The following is a 6,456-nucleotide window of genomic DNA, read 5'->3' on the forward strand; positions in this document are numbered from 1 at the left end:
CCTTCCTGTAATACCCTAACATTGAAATCCTTATACTCAAAGAGGATTTATAATACATACATATATATACTAACGAGAAGTCTGAAAAGGGAGTAAAAAAATCAGAGACACACACGTAATGAAAAGATATAACATGCTCGAGAAATAGAATAAAATAAAAACTTAAAGGAAGAACAGAGTAAAGACAAAATATATATGGAATAAGAACCCCCAACCCATGGGTTCCTAGTACGGTAAAAGTACCAAATAGATATAATATTAGGTAATAGGAAACTCACTAAGCAATCTTAAACTTCATACATTAACATTTTCATCCTAGGTTCTCACTAATCCATAATCAGGCAACTCTCCTAGGGAATGCTAGTCTAAGTAACTTTTATTTAAGTTTCCACAATCATTCTTCTCAATGTTTTCCACCATTGACGGAGGAAAAAGGTCGGTAAAGATTTTCACAAAAATATTGTGTTGCAAGTATAGTTCTAAACCGACAATTAAACCTCAATCAACATTTAAATTGTTTGTCACAAATACAAACCCAATAAAATTAACTGAAGTATTTAAACCTCAGATCGTCTCTCAAGGAATTGCAGGGAAGTGTATTTATTATTGGTTGAGATTGTATCTTTTTGGGTTTTGAGTTTAATAAGCAAGGAATGTAAATAACAAGAAAATAAACTAACAACTAAGAAAAGTCCTAGCAAGGGTTGAGAAGCGGAATTCCTATCCTCATTACCAATGCCAATTGTGATGGTAATTGCAAATTGCTCTCACTTAGTTAACCTCTAACAATTGAAGAAAAGTCAAGTGAGCAAATCAACCTGAGTTCACAAGTCCTAATTAAAGACTAGAGTTAGTGAAGCTCAAGCCAACTAGCAACTTTCAATCACCAACCAACAAGAGACTTTGACAATTCAAGAGTCTCCAAATTACTCAATCCAAGCTAAGAATATAAAAATATAATTTAAAATCCAACCAAGCATTTTATCAAATACTTGGTAGGCATAAAATAAAAACATAGAAAATTGACAAGACCTAGCAAAATCTAAGACTAACAATTGCAAGAGGAAACAATAATAACAAATTAAAGAAAGCAATCATAAACATGAAGATATAAATTGCATTAATATGGATTAAAGGAAACAAGAAGAATTCATAAGCTAAATTGGCAATATAAGGAAACCAACAAGAGAAGTAGATAAACCAAATTACTAGAACAAATAAAAATAGAAGAAAACCAAATTAAAGTAAGGTAGAAATCTGAATTTGAGAAGGAACAAGACTAAAAACATTAAAACCTAGAGAGAGGAGATAGCCTCTCTCTCTAGAAACCTACATCTAAACCTAAAATTGTGTGAATGAATGAGAAGTGAATGATTGATTCCCCCTTCCTGCTGCACTCTGCAGCCTCTAATATGTATTTTTAGGCCTGAAACTGGGTCAAAAGCAGCCAGAAATTGCCCCCAGCGAATTATGTTTAATGCAACACGTGACGCTCGTCTCGCGTACGCGTCAGCCACGCATACACGTCGTTAGACTTTTCATTGGCCATGTGTAGGTGTCAGCCACGCGTGCGCGTCATCTATCGAATGCACTAGTCACGCGTACGCGTCGTCCATGCGTGCGCGTCGCTACCAGATTCTCAAAACTATAATTTCTTGTGTTTCTTCCACTTTTGCATTCTTCTTTTCCATCCTCTAAGCCATTCCTACCCTATAAATCCTGAAAACACTTAACACACATATCACGGCATCGAATGGTAATAAGAGAGGATTAAAATTAGCAAATTTAAGGCCAAAGAAGCATGTTTTCAATCATAGAACAAAATTAGGAAGAAAAATGTAAAACATGCGAAATTATATGCTTAAGTGTGAGAATAATGGATAAAACCCACTCAATTTAATACAAAATAAATCACAAAATAGTGGTTTATCAATCTCCCCACACTTAAACATTATCATGTCCTCATGCTAAGCTCGAGAGAAGCTATAAAGGAGGTGAAAAGGAATGATAGAATTTATGAAATGCATCCTATCTATATGAATGCAACTAAATGCGAAATGCTTTTACCTACTTGGTTAAAAGTAAATCAACCTTCCAAAAACAAATATGAACTGAATTCCACTAATTTGAATTCCAAAATAAAGTACACGTAGACGTGCAAGAAGAAAGCTCGTGGAAGCCGGGAACAAAGAATCGAGTATCGAACCCTCACCGGTAGTGTATACACTCTAATCACTCAAGTGTTTGAGGGTCGATTCTCTCGGTTCTCTATTAGGCTTGCTTTCTAATACTTGCTCTTTTTCTACCAATCAACAAAAATTTAATGCATGAGTACACATATCAAGAGGTCTTTTTAAGGGTTGTAATGGGGTTAGTGATAATGTGAGAATTTATCGTCGATCTTCATTTTCACAAAATAGAATCTCTTTGTTGCAAGTATAGTCTAAATCAACAATTAATTCCCAATCAAATTTAAATTCTCTAAAGATGTCACAATTCAAAACAAATATTATAACCGAGAGTATTTAAACTCTCGGGTCGTCTTCCCTAGGAGTTGCAATGAAATGTCATATTATTGGCTATGGGGATTTTTTTTGGGTTGTTGATTGAAAGAGGCAAGAAATGTAGATGACAATAAAATAAAGAAACATGCATGAAATTAAATAAAAGCAAGTAAAGCCAATGAAAATGGACATTAATTACTAAAAAGGAGCTCTTGGTACGAATTGGGGAATTAGGGATTCCTATCCTAGGCATGGACCACAAACATGGCAATTATGTGGAATTAATCCCAATTAGTCAATCCTAACATCGATGATTAGTCAAAGGGCATAATTGATTCAAATCCCTAAGTCCTAGTCAACACTATGGGTCACTTAGAGTCAAGGGAAACCTAACCAATTAACAATTCACACACAATGCAGAATAGACATCCACAACTCAATTTCACCTAATCACCTAATTTTCCAACCAAGAGTGTGAAAAATTAGGTAAAAACCAAACCAAGCATTTTATCACACACTTGGTGGGTATAAAAAGAAAGCATGGTAAAATGACATGAAATAATAAATGCTACAACTACCAAGCAAGGAAAGTAAAGATAGCAACTCAATAAAGCAATAAATGACATGAAAACATAAATTGCATTAAATGTAAATTAAAATAACAAGAGTGTGCATAAACATAAAAATAACCAAAATGATAAATTAACAAGGTAACATAAGGAAATTAAGACAACAAAATAAAGAATGGTAGAAGAAACGAGATGAAAACAAGGATTAAAAGTAGAAATTACAAGGAAATTAAATTAAGAAACCCCAGTTCTAGAGAGAAGGGGGAGCTTCTCTCTAGAAAACAACCTACATAATGCTAAACTAACCCTAATTTCTCCCCGCCCCCCTTCACATGCAGTGAGGCCTTGTTTGATATAGGAAGAATCAGCTTCAGAAAGTCCAAAAACTGGGCTCTGGAGGCCCAGAAATCGCCCCCAGCGATTTGCATTAAGTGAGTCACGTGCTGGAACTTGTGCGTACGCACACATGCTGATTTTCTTCTTGTGTACACGCACAGAATGTTGTGCGCACGCACACATGGCTGTGTGGTTCTTGTGCGTACGCCAGGGGGTTGTGCGCACACACACTCCAATGTGTGCTTCTCCTTTGTTTTCTTCATGTTTTCTCCCTTTTGAATGCTCTTCTTCCATCTTTACTAAACCATTCCTACCTTCTATATCTTAAATCACTGATCACAACTATCAAGGCATCGAATGGAATAAAAGTGGGATAAAAGTGATTAAAATAAGCACAAAATAGCATGTTTTCACAATTAGGCACAATTTAGGGAGAGAACACAAAAGCATGCTATTTGAATGAATAAATGTGACCTTATATGATGAAATGCATTCAAATCAAACCAAAATATATCGTCAAATATGGATTCGTCAATTTCCCCACACTTAAACAATAGCATGTCCTCATGCTAATCACAATCAAAGGAAAAAGGATAAGGAGGGAAGCAATTTATTAAATGCATCTAACTACATGCATGCAACTATACTAAATACTATCTACCTATATCTACACTATGGTTCCTAATGAGTTCGGCAAAAATAAACAAAAGAATCTCAATCAATCCAAAATAGAACTTAGGGCTAAAACAAGGAAATCAATGCAATATGCTCAATGTCCAAAGATTTGATTTGAAGTTTTCACAAACTAAAAAGCAACATGCAAGAAGACACAATATGAAAGATAGAATCATAGAATTAACCAATTGAACCCCTCACCGGTTGTGTATACACTCTAGTTGCTCAGTTTTTAGGGCTTAATCACTCAATTCTCCTTTAATCATGCTTCTCAAAGATTTACAAGTCATCTAACAATCAACTAATATTTGATGAATGAATGCAAATATCATGAGGTCTTTAGAGGGTTGTAATGGGGTTAGGGTAAGGGTAGGATTAATATGGTTAGGTGCGCTAATAGATTGGATCTTTGATTAGCTCAAGTATCCCACCTAATCCTATATCAACCTATATACGCATAACAAAACAACCTAACTACCCATTTATCTCCTATTTCTCACATTCACTCATGCATCCTTTTTCCAATTCATACACATATGCATCCTTGATTTAAATTCTTATTGTCATTTCTTTTTATCTTTTCTTTTCTTTTTTTTTTTCAAAATGTATATACACAAAATTTTTTCTTTTATCAACAAAAGAGATGCATATGTTTTAAGTAGTAGATGCATGAGTGTTTACCCATTTTTCCAAAATATTCTCAATGAGCACCCAAAGTAAACTAACTACCAATGTTACCCACAAATTCCCCCTTTACTTAACACATACTCTCTAAACCCAACCTAATCAAAGAAGCAATCCAAGAACATCAATGGTGTTTCACTTAGGGTAAAGGATGTACTTAAAATTAGAACAAAAGGGAAATTAAAGGCTCAAAAGTGGTTTACCAAAGGAGATGTAAGGGTTGACCATATGGGTTAAGTAAGTTCAATTAAAAAATGGCCTCAATCATACTAAATCCATACAAAACACCACTCAATTGAAGCACAAATCTCACTAGATAATTTGTTCAAGCTCTTTTCTATGTTCCTTAAAAATCCTTCAAGCAAATTCAAAATCAAGTTTTCAAATCTAATCAATGGAATGCCCTAAAAGATATTTCTTGAAAATTCTTTGTTGTTTTACCAAACTTATTTACTCTACCAAGCAACATGCGAATAAAAATATAAGCAACTAATATATATAAAAGCAACTAAGCAAAGTGAAATGCAATGAAATAATAAACAAATATTCACAAAATACCTAACAACTAAGAACTAGAAATTAATGCAAATTATTGAGAAAGAGAAATTTATGTCCCAAATTTGCGGATCCTCCCCCACACTTAAACATTGCACGGTCCTCCGTGCATGCACTCAATTCGGGGGGGGGGTAAAGAGGTATGAGGCTCCACCTTCAGCTAGTGGGCTCCGGGGCTTCGGGTTGTGATGAGCGGATATTTTATACGCTTTTTGGGGTTAATTTCATATAGATTTTAGTATGTTTTAGTTGGTTTTCAGTTTATTTTCATTAGTTTCTAGGCAAAATCCACATTTCTGGACTTTACTATGAGTTTGTGTGTTTTTTTGTAATTTCAGGTATTTTCTGGCTGAAATTGAGGGAGGTGAGCAAAAATCTGATTCAGGCTGAAAAAGGACTGCTGATGTTGTTAGATTCTGACCTCCCTGCACTCAAAATAGATTTTCTGGAGCTACAGGACTCCAAATGGCGTGCTTCCAATTGCGTTGGAAAGTAGACATCCAGGGCTTTCAAGAAATATATAATAGTCCATACTTTGCTCAAGGATAGATGACATAAACTTGCGTTCAACGCCAGTTCTCTGCCCAATTCTGGCGTCCAGCGCCAGAAACAAATTACAAGTTGGAGTTCAATGCCAGAAAAGGATCCAAAGCTGGCATTGAATGCCCAAAACAGCCCCAGGCACATGAGAAGCTTCAGTCTCAGCCCCAGCACACACCAAGTGGGCCCTAGAAGTGGATTTCTGCACTATCTGTTATAGTTTACTCATTTTCTGTAAACCTAGGTTACTAGTTTAGTATTTAAACAACTTTTAGAGATTCATTTTACATCTCATGACATTTTAGATCTGAACTTTATACTCTTTGACGGCATGAGTCTCTAAACTCCATTGTTGGGGGTGAGGAGCTCTGCTGTGTCTCGATGAATTAATGCAAGTATTTCTGTTTTCCATTCAAACATGCGTGTTCCTACCTAAGATATCCATTCGCGCCTAACTATGGAGAAGGTGATGATCAGTGACACTCATCACCTTCATCAATCCATGAACGTGTGTCTGACAATCACCTCCGTTCTACATCAGATTGAATGAATATCTCTTAGATTCCTTAATCAGAATCTCCGTGGTATAAGCT

Source organism: Arachis ipaensis, chromosome B01 (assembly GCF_000816755.2).
Source record: "Arachis ipaensis cultivar K30076 chromosome B01, Araip1.1, whole genome shotgun sequence".
NCBI classification, from domain to species: Eukaryota; Viridiplantae; Streptophyta; class Magnoliopsida; order Fabales; family Fabaceae; genus Arachis; species Arachis ipaensis.